Source organism: Anopheles funestus, chromosome 3RL, assembly GCF_943734845.2.
Source record: "Anopheles funestus chromosome 3RL, idAnoFuneDA-416_04, whole genome shotgun sequence".
Classification (NCBI taxonomy): domain Eukaryota; kingdom Metazoa; phylum Arthropoda; class Insecta; order Diptera; family Culicidae; genus Anopheles; species Anopheles funestus.
The window spans coordinates 81,086,791-81,104,283 of NC_064599.1; the positions used below are offsets into that span (position 1 = coordinate 81,086,791).

The following is a 17,493-nucleotide window of genomic DNA, read 5'->3' on the forward strand; positions in this document are numbered from 1 at the left end:
CCCCAGGTTTCGTACCACGTGAGCAGCAGTTTAGTACAATCTGTTTGTATCACGTCGAACGTCTTGAGTTTTTAGTACAAGTGACGTCATCGATGTACACTGTAAAATTTTGTTTGATCCTTGTTCACCAGGAGAATCGAGCATCAGGAGAATTCCCGAAATTGCCACCAGTAGACCAACTCTTCCAATGATTCACCCAATTTGAGACATGCGCAATAGAGGGAAGAACACATTTATTTTAACTCTGACGAACAAAACATTACGATGAAACATTGTTGTCGAAAGCGAATTATCAGATAAAAATCATTTTTAGAGCAATTTAGTTCCTTCAGACGAATGAAGCTTGTATTGGAGTATGTGCGTAAACTATTGGAAGGAATGTACAGGTGGAAACTCTGGACGGAGAGTTTGTGGTTATGTCCTCAAGTGACGTCATTGTTTTGTATGACGTTTCGGACAGTTTGTAGCTGTACTTAAATAATCATAATGTTGAAATTCTTGGCAAACTATTCAAAATCGCGTATTTAAGACCACATTTTAACTATTTTGATATTAAAATTGAAAGCAATTACACTCCTCGTTATTATCACGGACACTTCCACTTCAGCACCTGGTGTGTGTCTTCGCTAAGCGCCCGTGTCTCGGCTGCACATAAATTTCCCGGAATTGGCGAGATTTCCTTTGTTGAAGGGTTCTAGTACATACGGACGATGAGCAAACGGTGCGTGTGCCCTACCGAAGCACTCACGCACACCACCGCAAACACCGTTACTCACTCACACAGATGGTGTTGCACCTTCATTTGACAGCTTCTCGGTGTACGCAAGTTTGACACCGTCGGCGGTACCTTTTCGCTCTGCTCGTGCTACTGTTTGCCTGCTGTTAGTTGTGCTCTCCGCTTTCAGTGTTCTTGTGTTTTGCGTTTGCCCGCGTTTACCCTACCTTTCCCACCGCCAAGCACACGCGTAAGGTGTCCTGCTGGCCATATTGTTCCAGGCGCGTCCCGTACCGCGTGAAAGTGTAAAATTCCGGTGTTTAAAATTCCGTGCGTGCACGGTGTGATTCGGTGCAGTGAAAGGTGTTGAACCTTTGGGTCCCCCGGCAACGGGGAGAAAAGGTCGTGTGTGTCCGCTCACGTGTGGTGTGCGCCTGCCTGTCACGTCACAGCACGGGGAGTTTAGTGTGTTTGTTTGTGTCCCGCTTTTCTTTACGTCCACGTCCCGCATCATTCCCGGCCCAGCGCGATCGAGCGTCACGACCGTGGTTGAAGGTGAAATCTTGGTACGCGCATACAGGACACGTATAGAAGCACAAATACAAAACGCTGTCAAAGTACGGTTGAAAATTTTTCCACGGCATCCCATCGCTTATTTGTCGCTGGAGAAAATCAGCTCATTGCAAAAACTACTCACCAAGCATTCCTTTGCAAAAACAAAAAAAAATAGTACGATTCCGGAACCATGCGCTTGCCGTCAAGTAGCGTGGAGATAGTGCTTTAGTGTTCGTGTAGCGTTGTATGCAGGAGAGCAAATTACACTGAGCGTGTGTTTGTGTATCGGTGTAGTAGCATCCCTCGTACGCACCGTGCTGGAAAACACTCTCACTTCTCAGCACTACTACACTTGCAAACAAAAAAGTGTGTATTTTCGATTGGCATTTTCCTCGCTGGTCAAATCATCTGTGCTGCCTAGACTATAACCACTACCAGCAACGGGCCGTGTTGTAAGCCGTGTTTACGATAAAACGTCGCGGAAACTCCATAAACAGCTTTTCCTGCAAAGAGTAAGAACGAAGGGGACGAAATTTACATGGGAAAAACATTTACTTGAGAGAACGTAAAACCGTCCAAAAAACCGAGCACAAATTTGTTAGTGGGAAAAAGGACACAAAAAGAAAAACATTACGCGTATTAAAAGGAAAAGTGCCGAAATTCATTCTTTTCATTAGAAAAAAAAGAAAACACCAGTGTTGCGCGCCCAGCAACGAGCCCTTGCTTTCCGGCACCGTAGATTTAGAGCGACCAGTTTTTCATTATATAAGATAAAATATATTAAAAAATTATTGTTGCTTCCAACACTAAATTTCTGCTGTCAATCGCTGGACCCGTTGTTAATAAAAAAACAACAAACAGCAGGTACGTTGATGGACAATTCCTACGCTGGAAAATTAGCTCACTGTCCTTGGTGGAGTAATGCTTTCCCTCTAGTCAAAGCCTACCCAATTAAAACCGTTAGATGTGTTGCCGTGTCTAGCCTGTATGTTTGCGTGTATGTGTGTACGGTGTATGGTGATAGCTTTTCGCGGGAAAATTCCTCTACCACAGCTAGTTGAATGTAATTAATGCGGCATTGGTGCTTACTGTGGAGCGTTGAAATCAAGAGAACGAAGTAAAAGGTATGTTTGGGAAAAGGGATTAAAATGCATGGCAGTTGTTAAGGACCTGACACTAAATAATTAAAGAAATGAATAATCGATCGTCGGTCTGATTTAATTCAAGTCAGATCGGAGGCTTCGTCTGTTATTGTCCGGGAAATTTCTTGCATAAATCTATCTCATGGCGGAAGCTTTCGCAGCTTTAGGGCTTAAATTTTCATTTTATGTTTTTCTACAAAATATTTTGCTAAAAGCAGTATAAATATTCAGCACCCAGAAAGTGTTTAATACCCTCATAATCAACATCTATAATCGAAAAAACCTCCGAGAAGTGTAAGGCATGTCTTCATAACGATGTAACCTCAGTTGGCAAGAGTGAGCCTTTTCTTTTTCCGTTTAATGTAACTTAAATTTAAATTCATGATCGGTTCTATATCCTCAGTTAGTTAAGAAACTCATAAATAAAGAGACTTACAAATAACAATTAAAGTTCATTGTCTCCTGTTACGATGAATAATCGTTTAATCCCTTGTAAAGCAAGAACCTTCACTAGACTGTAATTTTAGTTACAATGTTCAATCAATGTTATACCATGCTTTTTCTAAAAAAACACCTTTTAAAGTGTCATTTTGTTTGTAGTGTTATAGTTGCATTATTTTAACGCCTAGCCACACACACACCTAAATGCAAAAACTACCTCAGTGTAAAGTTTTCCACTCAGGGAAAGGGGGTATAGCATGGTAAATCCCAATTAGTGTTCTCGGATGCATTCATTGAGCGTTCTCATTCTGCGTTGCCAATCTATTGAATAGCCTAATAAAATGTCACTGCGGGTGCACTATTCTCGGTACCCGGGTCGATCAGTGGGAACACTGGGAAATTAGTTTTAATAAAAGGCATGCAAGTGGACCGTTTGTGAAGCGCGGTTGTTGTCAACTCACACTAGCGGCAGCGGCCCAATAATTACCACTCAAAATTGGCAACATTCGATTGCAATTATAACATAATTAACCCTAAATAATAGCCTTATTACAAGCGCATACATGCACGTACGGGTACCGGCCTTGCGAGTAGAAGTTTTCCACGAAAAACGTGAAACTCATGTGTGTGTAGGGGGTTCGTTTCATGTGCTTGGGTTGTAATTTTATGTGCATGCAAAATATTCCCCATTTTTTTTTGTTTGGTTTGTTTGCCATAAAGGTAAACCCCCTTTTGCCAAAACGATCCATCCGTACCATATGGTTTCTTTATGGAAAGGGGGTTCTTCTTGCCTTCCATACCCTTCCACCCCACCTTTCCCCCTTGTTAGTGCATTAAGACGCAATGCACCGCTTCTGTTCGACGTTGATTACATCGGCCGCCCGGCGCAATGCATTTGTGCCGGATGTCGGAAACGCGGACGTTAGCAGGTCGAAACTGCAGCAAATCTGCATCGGATGGCCTCCGTTTCCCTTAACCTGGTGCTACGGTCCTGGTCCTGGCTGCGAGATACGATCGCAAGTGCATTAACAAAATGAGAGGGTTTTCACCAGACCAGGAGGGAATGTTACAATTATGTTGTTTTTTTTTGCGCTATGGAAAGCTATCGTTACGTTTCTTAGGAAGTAGTGAAATAGTGTAGAAGGTGGTGTACGGAACACCGGAAATGACCCACCTGAAATGGGAGGGCAGAGACACACAAACCCACACACACAAAGCCGGGGAGGTTAGTGTCACATTTGGTGCAAGTAGTACGGTGCGGTGTGCGCAAGAGAAAGGACTCGTGATATTAATCTAGTTAGGTCTGGTTTGCTTTAAATTATGTACTTTTTTATCATAATGCATGTTGAAGGGATGGCAAAAAAAACTGTACCCCGCCATAATTTATCCCTGTGCAAAAGCAACATAAAAAGGATACAGCTTTGTTGGTAAAACATTCTCCTTTGGTGGTGGAACTAATGCAAAAGGGGTAGGACATTTGAGGGAAGGACATTATGTGGCAGTAAGAGCGCGTTACTCATTATTTCTTTGTTTGGTCTGCTAACATGGTGAAAATATGGAGACTAGTAAATGTGTTAACTTTAGTTTTTGTCCGCCGGCGCCTAAATGTAGGCAATTTGTTGTTTGTGGTTCTGAAATTTTCGTATTCTGATTGAAACAATTGCAATTGAGAAGAATTAATGAAGAAAGATTAGATTATTTAGTTATTTAGTAAACATTCATAGAATTTTTCTGTATCTGTAAAATATTTACAATCGAATTTACCAACCTCGAAACAAACATTACAATAACAAGGAAAAATGTTTTATGTTGCCTTTAAACCTCGGGGAACACATATTCCCTTTGGCACGAACTTTACCGCCCAAGGCATCTGGTTCGTACAACGGTGAGTTGTATTATTATTCCCGAGAAAGTGATTAAGTGTAATTTTAAAGTAAATATCAACCCTTTTAACTGTGTATCCCTTTCCTAGAGGTCAGGAATATAGTCTTTGTGTCGCCCCAATCACCACGGCGAGCTTGATTGATTGAATTCGACATAATAACATGAGAAAAGGGGGTTTTAAAGGGGAAAACCGAAGAAGAAAAAAGTACCGCAGCCTTTTTGCTGGGAATTTGTAATGATCCAATTGTCGAGGGTTTTTTTCTGTTTTTTGTTTTTTACTTTGAACAGGGTGTGAGTTGTTGGTTTATTGAAAGGAACCACAGCGTGGCCACCGGAGTATGGCGCGTTGCTGAATTTTAAAATGAAACGTTGCGTTGTGTATTGGGTAAAAAAGTGGGTTTCTGGAAAGACAAAAAAACGCCTGAAATTATGCAATCAATAATTGTGCTGTCAATTAACCTACGACCGAACAGTGTACAGTGCGCGGTTTTAATGTTTGTCAGGTTTCCAGGAATCGCAAAACGTGAATCATCACCATGTCAAGTGCAGCTAATAATAGGACGAAATACGCAGCTGGACACGGGATACTGATGGCGCTGTATTATATTAGTTAGCAGGAAGTTGGAGTGCGACCGTACCGTAGCCGTTTTGATTTCCCCAATTTAAGCGCGACCTCCGGCGTTTGATTTTAACGGATCGAATTTCCTGCGCTTTGGCATCGAACTCCCAACATTCCACCATGTGTGTAGGACGGTGCCTGTTCGTCATCAGCAGCTGAAATGGATTGCAATGCATACAGTGTTGTGAGTAAACAAGTTGTCCCATGGACTGGCAGGGGAGTAGAACAAAAAATTGGAATGCGAAAATGTTTGTGAAAATGTGTAATCCGATACGGTTGCATGGATGCAATAATATTGCAGTTTTGTGCATGATGTGTACGCTTTGGGGTACGTTCGATTCTTGGTGGTGGAAGCTTTAGCCGGGAAAGGCATCTATTTCCAGTCACCCAGCCAATAATGGTGAACGGACGACCGGACGGACGATTTGACAGCAGCGTGATGCAACCTGATGAATTGTCAGCCGTCAGTGGGATTTCCAGAGTCTGGAACTAAATCGGTTAGCGGTTCATGCTTGGTGGTGATAGAGCGAGTGTGCAGAGACAGGAAAACATGACACAATGGTTTGATGGATTTCCAACTCGATCCCGGCTAGATCACACCCCGGAACATTGTAGCTTCGGTGAAGGAAATTAGAAATGCCTATCAATTAACCAACTTCGGGACGATTGGACGTTTTTGGGGCGGAGTGGAGGATGAACTCGGATGAAGCTTATGTTGTTAAGCCACATGATTAGATTACGCTTTGTTTCGTGTGGCACCATTTAATATGACCCCCAGGAAGATCCAGAAGATACTTAAAATTAAGCTCTGCAATAGATTCTCGTTTGGTGAGTATCTGGATACATACGTTTCTTGGGGAAAACGCAATAACGCTTCCGTATCAGTTCTGCCAAGGGCAAGGACTTTTGAACAATTTGTACACAGTTTGTTTGTATGGTTTGAGAATCTGTGGGTAGTAGGTACAACCTTCTCAAGTTGCCATTTCTACGAAGATGCTTACGATTCGTACAAAACAAGGTAGTACTCGTGCGGGTTCTTGCTAAGGAAGATGCGATTTCTCAGAATTCATCCTCCGGACACCCTCCACGGATGTTGTCGTCTATTTGATTCGATTTTGTGATGCTATCAAAATGTTTTGTCACGATTTACATAAATACCACAAATCGATACCCGCGTCGGCAAAGCACTCTCCCGTCGGCCGAGATCCTGATGATGACGATTTGCACTGGAGTAGAACGGACCAATATGATGGACACACGGACAGGGTACAGACGTACTAAGAAGAGGAGTAAAAAAATAATACACCGACGCGTGCAGCCTTAGGAAATTATGTTCTTTTTGAGTGTTTTTGTTGTCCTCTCTCTCTTAAAGTTATCATTGCTTCTATCTGTAACGAAAATGATTGAAAGTATCTGACGAAGGGAAAGTGTACGCGGCAAGGATACGCTTGCTTGAGGATGTTGACTTGTGGGTTCGGTGCGCCGTCTGGCACGCTTACATTCATAGAACTTATTACTGCCGGACAGCGTGGGGGAGTCTATTGGATTAGCATTCATAATTTATTGGCTTCCCTTGATTTTTTTGTTGTTGCGATTTTTGTTGGTGTTTTTATTTCCAGTTTTATTGCACTGCTGCTGTTAAGAAGTGTGTCGTACTTTTGGCAAGCGCCAGCTATCATGTTTCTTGTTTTGAGATGTTGCTTTTGTAATGATTTATTGTATGTAAATGATGTAGCTGTGGGTGTATTGTTCTCTCTTTGCTGTAGCTATTATTATTTAAAGTTTTGAACTCATCTAAGCAAGTTTTTTATTATATTTTGGGCTGTAATATTGAATTGAACTTCTTTGCTGTAGTTGATAAATGTCAATAATTGTTATCATGATTTCAAAATTTCATTATCAAACATTTATGTTATCTGTGTCTTAGCCATCGGTTTTTATGTGTTTGCTGTTTAAAATAAAGCCAAAAACTTCAAAGTCTAGCGATAGTTTGATGTTCGTGTTTGAATTTTCCCCCCGATGCGCCACCGTCATTGGTGGTTGTGTCATTTTTTTAACCTAAATGAGTTTTTTTCGTTTTAGGATCTCGGTACCTTTGCTCTGGGTCGATCAGTTAGTTTGTTGACATGTTTGTTTTTTGGTGTGTTGGATTGTGTTATTTTTTCCTTTTTTTGGTCTTCTTCACTATGCTTTATTATTACTCAAGCACTCATGTTTTCAGCCACCTTTTGCACTACCGCTACACGAAAGGCCTCCTGTCGCTAAGTCGGTAGGACAACAACTTTTATGTTTTGGCGTTGAGTTTTAGCTTTTTACGATTTGCCCGCGTTCATAAAACCGAATGGTAAAAAGGTTCGGCGCTGGTGTGGAGACACGGTGAGCGGTTGGGTTTCCGTTGGTGTCCACAAAACGTGAAGGGAATCGATGGGAAGACACGGTGAATTTCCGGTATATCTTTCCCTTAGCCGGGTTCGTTTCGTGCACCAGTACGTCCTAATGGGTCTTGATCTATCTTGATTCGGAATGAAGGGAGGTAGAACAAAAAACGGACGACCAGAAACAGACACTCTGCATATATTCCGTAGTACGGTTGACGATGCGGCCGACGAAGTACATGGCAGCGTCGTAGCGCAGTCGCTTATTGCCGTTTGTCACGTGAGCATTAGATAATGGACCGTAGTTTGGTTAGGTTTCACGTCCGCTCCCACCATCCCACGGTTGCCTATTTGCCTTGGGTGAGCTTTTCTTTTTGTGTCCTTTGGATTTTGGAGCATTGTTTTGAGCGTTTGGAGGGGGTGGGCAATGTGGAGGGAACAAACTCTATCGAACTCACGACTCGGTCCTGCTTTTTTGTGATCTCATTGCAACACGTTCGTCACGTTGACTTTGGTGACATTTTTATGTGTAGTATTATAGTATACTTGTTTGCTAAATGTAGCCCATGTAAGCGTTTGCGTTTGTGCGGGTTTGGCTGAGCTTAAAATACAATAGTGCTGCGTTGTTTGCATGCGTTTGGGTGTGTGATCCCTTCCGTAGACAAAGGACCTCGACGTTTGTTTTACTAATAATACTCTATCTATTGATTTTAAAATTGTTTTGAATTTACAACTGTACCTCGAAGGTTTCCATCAAAAGAAAATTTAAACAAATAAAATAGTAAATTGCGGTTATTTCTTATAATTATTTGCAAAATTGTTGAAAAACATCTAAAAACATTAAAGTTTTACGATAAAATGCAATTTAAACTAATAGAATAAAAACTTCTGATCAAAATAGCACTAGTAGAATAAATTGTAAGAGCGTAGAATAAAATAACAATAACAAAACAAAGAAGAATAAAACTAAATCGAAACTAATCCAAGCATTACATGATTTGGTGAAGATGAAAATGAAAAATTGAAACGAATTTAATTATCTTTTTTTATATTATGTTTTTCAATTATTGTTTTGTTTTACTATTTTTTATTTTCTTTTCTTGTGTTTATTTTCATCTAGTGTGTTTTATTAGTTTCTTATATATTCTTATATTCTACTTATGTTCTTATATTTTGCAGAACTATTTGTTTGTTGCTTAAATGTGCAGCTTGTTTTCATCGAGTCGTTGCATGGATATAGTGGCATAAACTTTTACACGAAACTTGCATATTAAATGGTAAGTGTTTCATTATTACAACAAATGCTCATCATATTTCTTTCGGCAACAAAAGTTCCCTTTCTTAGCATGGTCATGTACAATATTGGCATGTCGTTTAAAGCATCCCATATATTTTTTATTATCCATCCAGCTCCGCGCTTCCGGGTTTAATGCCGCTGTTAAAAGCGACCAAACTTTTCGATTACATGGCAACCGGTTTCGGTGTGTGGGTTTTCTTTTTTGTTGGGAGGAAAAATTACAAGTAACATCCCCCACAGTAAACCGCGGGCAATGAGGTGGTTGTCGTTTAATTTTGAATCGCAAGTACCATGCATATCCTTGTCTCTTCTTGTCACATAATGACGCCTGTTTTTTCGGCTTTTCCTCTGGGGTGTTCGAGAGCAGCGCACAACTATTTTGGAAGTTAAGGTAGGAAGGTGACCTCCGTGGCATTGTCGCGATAAAGGAGCATCTTTTTTTATATTGCACCTAACGCCGAAAGAACACTCACAAGTGCTCATAAGCATTCATAATCTGGGTTAGTGGTTTTTGGTCGTGGTTCAATACCATTAACGATTCGTGTTCGCCGTTTTGGAGGTGAACTGTTCTTCATCTTTTGCTTACCTCCCAGCATACCGGTTGCCATTGGGCCTACACACCGGTAGTTGTTGGCTTGGGAAAAGTTGTGTAGATTCTTTGACCTCGTTGCCACCCGGAGCGAAGGATGGGGTTTGAGGAGCGATATTTTTTTGCCTTTTTCCCTTAGTATGTTACCGCAACAGAACAGCAGCAAAATCGGCATGCCTCGGCAATATGAAGTCGACGATCAACATACACACAAACACACGGACACTGCGCAAGAGGATGCGCCTTTGAATGGTCTTCCGCTGGCGCCTGGCCAAGGCCCAGGACGTGTAGAAACGCTTATTTCAAAACAGGGAAAAGGGAAAAAGTGCAATCTAGCAGCCGTTCACAAGACGGCTCGGCACGTACCTTCTGTGGAGGCATTTTTTAAGTAGGTCTTTTCGGGTGTTCATGTTACTTATTTTTTTTGCTTTTCTGCTGCTTCTGTTGAACATTTTCGAACAAGGATTTGTGGCGTTTGTCTCTTTTGCAAGAAATGGAATAAGAAGCTTCTTTTCACTCTAGTAAAAAAAAAAGAAATGCTGAAACTTCTCTGCATGACGACGGGAGTCGTTGTTCTCGCAGCATTAACAACAGCAGAATGGAAATAAAATAAATGCTTAAACAAATTTGCCTGCACCACACACACACACCAGATACACACCAGAACACTGGTTTATTGGAACTTTTGAAAAATAAAACATTATTGAATGATGTAGAAAAAAACGGGCTGGTTCTTCTTGCTGCGCGAATGGCGACGAATTGAAAACAACGTCAATCGTACGTGCCCGGTTGATAATGATTCGAGTAACTTTGAGTTGAGGTTTTTTGGGAAATGGGCCACGTACCACTGCAGGAAAGTCAGCAGCCGCAACCAGCATAAAATGGGTTTTGGAAGGCGATGGAAAAAGGTGAAACCCCGGGGGAGGTGTCGTGTGAAAACCGAGGAGTAAAAGGATGTACACTGCTTGAGTATCGCTATGTCGTCAATATCTTAATATTTTCCTACGGTGAAGCAATGCGTGAATATTCTTGGGGAAGCTTTTGCTTTTTGGTATGTGATGTATTTGCCTGCTTTTTAGCGTATTTTGACTTCAATAGTGGTAATGATACGTGTTTTTATTTCACATTATTTGGTAGACATGACTCGGATGTATATCCTCCGTTTCACATGTTTTTATGTTGAATTATCTTTCTCGTTTTAATTGTTTTTATTTTTAAAACATTTTCCTCCAAGATTATACTACTTATTTTGTTGAAATCTATTTCTTTATCTTCCCTTTACAACCTTTTATTTGAGTATGATTCAGAACTGATTTAGAATTTCATATTTTCAGCACAGACAGAACTTTCCCATAGCTGTTGACGCCTGAAAGTATGCAAAATTCTGTGTGCAGTGTCTGATTTAACAATTCGACATTAATAAGCGATTTTGTTGGTTTTTTAATATAAAATTTTCACATTTTATGCTTCATGTAAGACTACGTAGTTGTAAAACTTTACCGGACCTTTTGCTAAACAAAGAAAACAAGTGAAAATAATAGCATTATTCAATCGCAACTTGCGTATGAAAACGGTTTGTTAAGTTTTACATTGAAAAAACCGTAAAATCATACCAAGCAAACGTGACTTTGGTTTATATTTCTTTTAAATTGCAACACCTGTGTGAAATAAATGAGCCTCCCGGCGATAAGGTGTCATCAAAAGTCGATCGAATGATTTTTCCATTCCATTGTCCATTTAGGGCTCTTTTGTTGGGTTACAATTCCCATTTGTTGCACCCGCGGTCACATTTGGTTTGATTGTGTTTTTTCTTCTTCTATTTTGGGTAGATGAGAAGAATGTAAATTTGGCAGCGTTTACTAAGAAGTATTTGTTTTATTTACTATAACTTGTTTTCTTTTATGTTTTTAGATTTATGTATGATGTTATTTTTTAACAATTCTGAGTTTATTTTAAGGTTAAATAAAGGTTTCTTTTTGTAAAGAATTTGATACAATATGTATTACAATGTTAGGCGCTTTCTAACAGCGTACAGTGTCTTCCAGTGGAAAATCATATTACTTATGAATAAGCGAAGCTAACGAAGACCAGGAACATTGGATACATTTGTTAAGGTGAGAAAAAAGAGGAAAAACACGAGTATATAAAAACGCAAAAAAAAAGTTCGACCGAGAAGCGCACTCCGAACGATGCCACCGGGTGTTATTGGATATTTTTAGAAATTCCAAATCACCTACAACTACCTAACCGCGCTCGTTGCGGTCGAATTGAGTTGAAATTTAGCGGGCAAAAACCTACATTCCAGCCCTTTCTTGTATGCTCGCGCATAAACAGGAAACCATCTTCAACGGGCGGGGAAAAAAAGGTGTCGGTTATGCTGGAGCACATTTGCAATCCGCGTATTTAGAATGGCCCAACCATAGGGATGGTCGGTTGTGGAAGGGCGCAAAATAAGACGCAAGGGTGTAAGGGGGAGTTTAACCCGTTCTCTGTGTGATCGTAAGACAAGTTAGGTACGGGTTTTTTGGAAGGAAACAAACGGTGAAAGGAAAGGCTTGGGAAAGAATAACCGGGTGGCACAAGCGTTCACTTTGCCCAGAACGTCAAGCGGTGGCAAGTTCTGGTGGGCGCCGTTGTTGCCGAGTGAATATAAAATTAATGCAGTCATATCAAGCCGCGTATCCTGAACCCTGGGACACAATATGTGTGCACAAAATTCATGCTACCATTCGGTTGTGTAGGAAGCGAATACACAAGCGAGAGAGGGAGAGAAAAGAAAAAAAAACGAAAGACTTCCACCACTAACCCATCTGTGTTGGGAGGGAGTTGATTTCGATGAAACAAGGTTTAACCCGATCAAAAACTGTGTCCTTTTTGTGCGAAATATAAACGTGGCAAGACAGCAGGCAAGGGGGTGCCCAAGAGAAGGGACACGCTCCTGGTACGGTTGGAAATGGCGCTCGTGGAATGCAAAAATACAAATTATATGCAAATGTACATATTGGAAAATCAACTACCGTTGGCATCAGCTGTCAACGTAGGGTGGCAGAGAAAATCTCTCTCTCTCTGTCTCTCTTAGATTGTGTGATTTTATAGTCCTTTATGGTGAGTTAGAATATAGGGAATGCTGCATACAGAAGGTGGCGAGGATGCATGTGATACAACCACGTGGTCTTGTGGTTCGTTTGGATCGTCTAGTTGTCGAACAGAGTATCACTGTTTTTTTTTCGCTATCCATTCGTCTAATGCCCTTTGTTGTTGATCCTTGTTTTTCTTTATACGAGTTTAAAGAAGAATAAATTAAAATTAACCTCCTGTATTGAGGCTATCGTCAGAATGTCCCGTTTTTTTCGCATGACACTGAATGTTAAGAAATTTAAACGTTACTTGGAAGATCAGCAGTAGAAATAGTTTCCCACGAGATGCTGTTGAAATTCCTGAATTGTTGAAGTTTGAAGCAACCAGCATCCTAGTTAGAAAACAGGAATATCAGCTTTGTATCGGATGGAATCTCACAATTTAAAATTCATCTTCTAGGCTCTAAGATACAACTATTCTTACTCTAAAGGATACGCTGGTCAGCTCAGCTGCTTGTACAATTCGAGGAAGGGTCCTGGAAAGAGTTGTGGCAGGTTAAACTGGTTTTAAATGTGACGGTAAGAATTTTTTGTTGTTGCTCCTGTTGTGACCCTAAAGGCATTTTTTTTAAAGTCTCCTTTGAGTTGTTTTTGTTTTTTTTTGGAACTCCTCAATAAAAATAATTCCCCTAAAGCTGTAATTAAAGGAAAAAAATACATTAATATTGCATTTCTTTAAATGGGACACTGGCAAAACCTCCTGAAAGGATCTTCTTACGAATCCTGCACGCAGGTGCCCCTAACTTGGCAAATTAAATGTGTTAATCGGACCCATCCCATTTGCATGCCACCGTAGCACTTGTGGAATAACCCTGTTGGGGCAATTTAAAAGGCAGATTACTGTATAATTGAAGCTAAACAGAATAGAACTGGAATAGGCAAAAAAAGGAAAACAAGTCAACATCATACCAGGACGCTTCACCTGTGGAACCCAGGATATTCCACTACGGAGCAAGTTATCAACCCCTAGTTTTGCATTTTCTTGGTGGACGCTAACCCCTTCATTGGTTGGCACGAGTCGGGAGAATAAAAATGGGACAAAGTGTGCAATGCAGCCGTTAGCATTTTGCAAAGGTAAATATCTTCCGGGTACGGGTACACAACAAACGCCTCGCACACATCTTCTGTCCTGGGCGCGTGTCCATCTTGAAGTGTTTTTGGCCGGTTCCATAAACGTAAAGAATGCTTTTTTAAATCTCCTTTTTAGCGGTGGTTGTATTTTTTATTCATTTTATGGTTAATTTTTGTGCACAAACAAATGTGTCCCAGGGTGGAAAAACTCTGTCTGTGAAGGTTTAGTTCCATGGATTGCTTGGGAGTGTGAGAGTGCTAAATACTTGCGGTACTTTATGTTTGTCAAAGCAAAAGTTGGTATTTTGTTAATAAAGTTGACTCTTTAAAAAGTGAAGTAAGAGGACATTGAAATGTTGCAATTTTTTTTTTAAATTTAGTAAAGAAAAAGAACATTTATTTTCACGTAAATCATTGCTCTGTTGTGGAAGCATTCTAATATTACGCCTAAATGTATGTAACGTACGAACGTTTTGGTTTAATAAGCACATACACCACCCAAACACGCCCTAACAAATATTCTCCCCTATTTCCAACAAAATGGCTTACAGCGTTAACTGTACTTAATACTGAAATAATTTAGCATTCCTTCGCTCACACCTCCAGTGCACATCAATTAATGAGAGAATTTGAGCAACGAATATCCACTCTTTCTGCTCCCCTTTTGAACGACAGATTTCCTTGCAAAATGTCGAAGAAGTTTACCCCCCAACAACTTCTCGGCTGAATGAGTTTGCCGTGAAGTCGCTTTTGTGCAACTATTTGTTGCAGCTTCAGTGTAACACAACCAGCACCTTTGCCTAGATTAACTTAATCTCATTAATGCTCTCCGAACCAGCATCCATCGGTCGATGGACCGATGCTTAATTAGTTGTCCATCACTCCTTGGAAAGGAAGGTTTTTTGGGTGAAGCCGCTATCAGAACGTAAGTGAATGTTGACGTGTCCAAAATCTACCGATTCTAAGACACTGCTGCCTCCCGTGATGGTCAGTAAAAAGAAACGTTGCACGGACACGTACTGTTTTCGTATTGCACGACTCAAAGACATACCGCATCACCGGTGTAAGTGTATTTGAAGATTCACATTGGTCAGCTTCATCCTTTTTTCATCTCGCATTACTTTTTCCTTTTTCTCGGGTTGCTCAATCGTGGTGCACCAGACGAGGAGTAATTTATGCGGTCGCTTTCCCTCGTTTTCCTAGCAGCGTAGAAGACAAGGAATAAAGAAGCAAAACAAAAAAAATCCCACCACAAAACGAAGTCAATTACGTACCGTTTACCTTTTCGCCGTAGAGCAACCGAAGCACTAAAAAGGGATTCCGTCCCGCAAAACGGGCACGTGTGTGTACATCCGAAAATGAATAAATGCAGGATAAGTGCTAGTATGGTGTAATGTTCACCGTCGAGGTACGGGTTTTAGGTTTCGTGCATTACCTTGGATGCTTGGAATGGTGTTTACCCATTCACTAAAACCCAAAGTCCCTTTTTTCGTCCCGTCCCATGTCAGAAGCGAATGTTCGAGGTTCGAGAGAGAAGAGGACTTGCTGATGTTCTTGTTTAGTTTTTTTGCTTTTTCTCTTCGATGCTGATATCAGTGCATCGTTAATGTGTTAATAGGATAATGGTAGAAAATTAGGAAACTTTTCTTGATTACATTAGATCAAGATCAAGAAGCTGAAACACAACAAAAAAAATCGCAATAAACCAAGCCAAAGCTGCGATATTTGTGTACCGACATTTTTTTTTCGTCTCACTTTATTTGTTCACTTGAGGCATATTTTATTTCGCCAATAAATCCTCAAACAGCAGTGTCTTGTGATATTTTTCGGTGCCTTTAGGTTGTTTGCGAATAAAACTGAGTAGCAGCAAAACGAAAAAACCGAAACAAAAGGTTTACAGCCGATGTAAACAAACTTTCCACACGGGCAGCAGGAAACGTTGGCGCGTGTGACATGCTAGCTGGTGTAATAATTCTCTCACTGTTTGATCGATTTCGACTTGCAGCTGGAATGGAAGAAGGGGAGAAAATGGCACAAAGACGTTTGGCTTGGAGGTATTAGGTCAGAATGATTTGGCTCCAGGGCGAAAGTTCTGTAATTCTAATGGTTAGAATGGTTTTAATCTATTTCATTCACAAGTAAAACTGTCATGCTCATTTTGTACCGCGTATTGCATACTTTTAGTTGTATTTAAGTCTACAGTTTAGAATAGAAAAGAATCCCAGTGTTTCAATTTTACATATCCTTTGTGATTATGATATCATCGAAATATATTCCAGCCAGAGTACAAAATGTAATCGAATCGATTGAATCATTATTCCTATCCATATGAATTACTTTGAAGCAGAAAAAACCCGTTAACCATCAGTACGGTTTGTCAAACACTGCAATAGACTCATGAAACGAATCGGACGGGCAAGTTACTTTGCCCTATGTGCACCGTTGCACTCTCATGAAGCAGATCGTCTTTTTTCCCCCTTAAACTCGGACGAAATTGCTTAGTGACATTGACCATTGCCAGCCGGGTGGAATACATCAGTATCTCGAAGTACCAATAACGTGCCAAACTACTTCTGGCAGGGACATCGAATTCTTGCATCCGGTTCGTGCAATATTAAAATGCTTCGATTCGATTTCGGCTCTGCTTAATCCCAACAGTTCACCAAGAGTAGAGTCTTGGGCAAATGTCATCGTATTCGCCCAGAAAGAAGAGGGTGACTTTTCTGCTGCCACTCCTCAGACATAACGTGGCAACGTGCTATTTTTTGCAGAAGAAGCAAAGCAAGACACTAAAGAAATGGCTACTCGGGGTAGTTGGTAGAAACAAAAGACTCCAACCCATGCTGAACCCACCCATACGCGAAGGAAAGCCATTGAGAGCAGCTCTGGTCGCGTCTTGCGTTCGCCTTTGTGATAGGACCACCGGCGAGATCGTTTTTCCCGTTGTTTGGAGTGATTTCTTGCTAAAGATAAACCGTCCGAAGGCTTTCCCTCCCCTTCGGCAGGGAAACCTTTGCCATTCCGGAATGTTTACCTCACCTCATCCGTTTTGGATGAAGAGTCGCTCTGCTTCTGCGACTTTAATGGTACCTCTTTTGGGGTGAGAATTTTTTTCCCTCTCTTCTATGACATCGTCCGCTTGTTCATTCTGTTTGTGCTACTTTTTATTGTTTATTGCTCCCGCTGGTTGGTTGGTGATCCCCACAGCTACAGAGAGCTACATGCATTGTTCCGACACGGCCAAAAAGGGGTTAAACAATGGTTTTGAAAATGCTCCCCGAAACAAATAACATAAATACTCCTGCCCGGAGTGTGCCTGGTGCGCTGTAAACTATATGTGAATGAGCGTGGCTAACCCGGGAGGAACCGGTACCATGGTGCATGAAGGAACACACGGTACTGTGAGTGCCATGGGGATGGAGGATGAAAGAAAATACAACTCCCCCATGGATTCATCTGCATATCTAAGTCAGATATCGAAAACTCCACTCAGTTTCCGGCCCCAAGTTTTTCCTGGGGTTGCCTCACCCCATACGGTACGGTTAACCTCCTTGTTACGGTACTCCGCTCCGCTTCACATACCAAAAACACTGATAACTGTGTACGGTTGATTGAGGAAAACCAACCATCCTTTCCGTACTCGTGCGCGTACGGTTCGCTACTCTCAC

General features: G+C 41.1%; 1 protein-coding gene across 3 annotated transcripts in view; it reads left to right on the forward strand.

Moving 5' to 3' along the window:
* Positions 1 to 834: 834 nt before the first annotated feature.
* The window catches only part of LOC125768057 (protein muscleblind), a 333,799-nt gene continuing 317,140 nt past the window's right edge, over positions 835 to 17,493 (forward strand). For 2 of the 3 annotated variants that reach the window (XM_049435216.1, XM_049435217.1), the window contains exon 1: positions 835 to 2,394. The gene's annotated coding sequence lies outside the window, so the exon portion shown is untranslated. Of the gene's footprint in view, positions 2,395 to 8,910; positions 9,009 to 17,493 lie in introns of those variants that run through there. The other variant, XM_049435215.1, reaches the window with a different exon arrangement.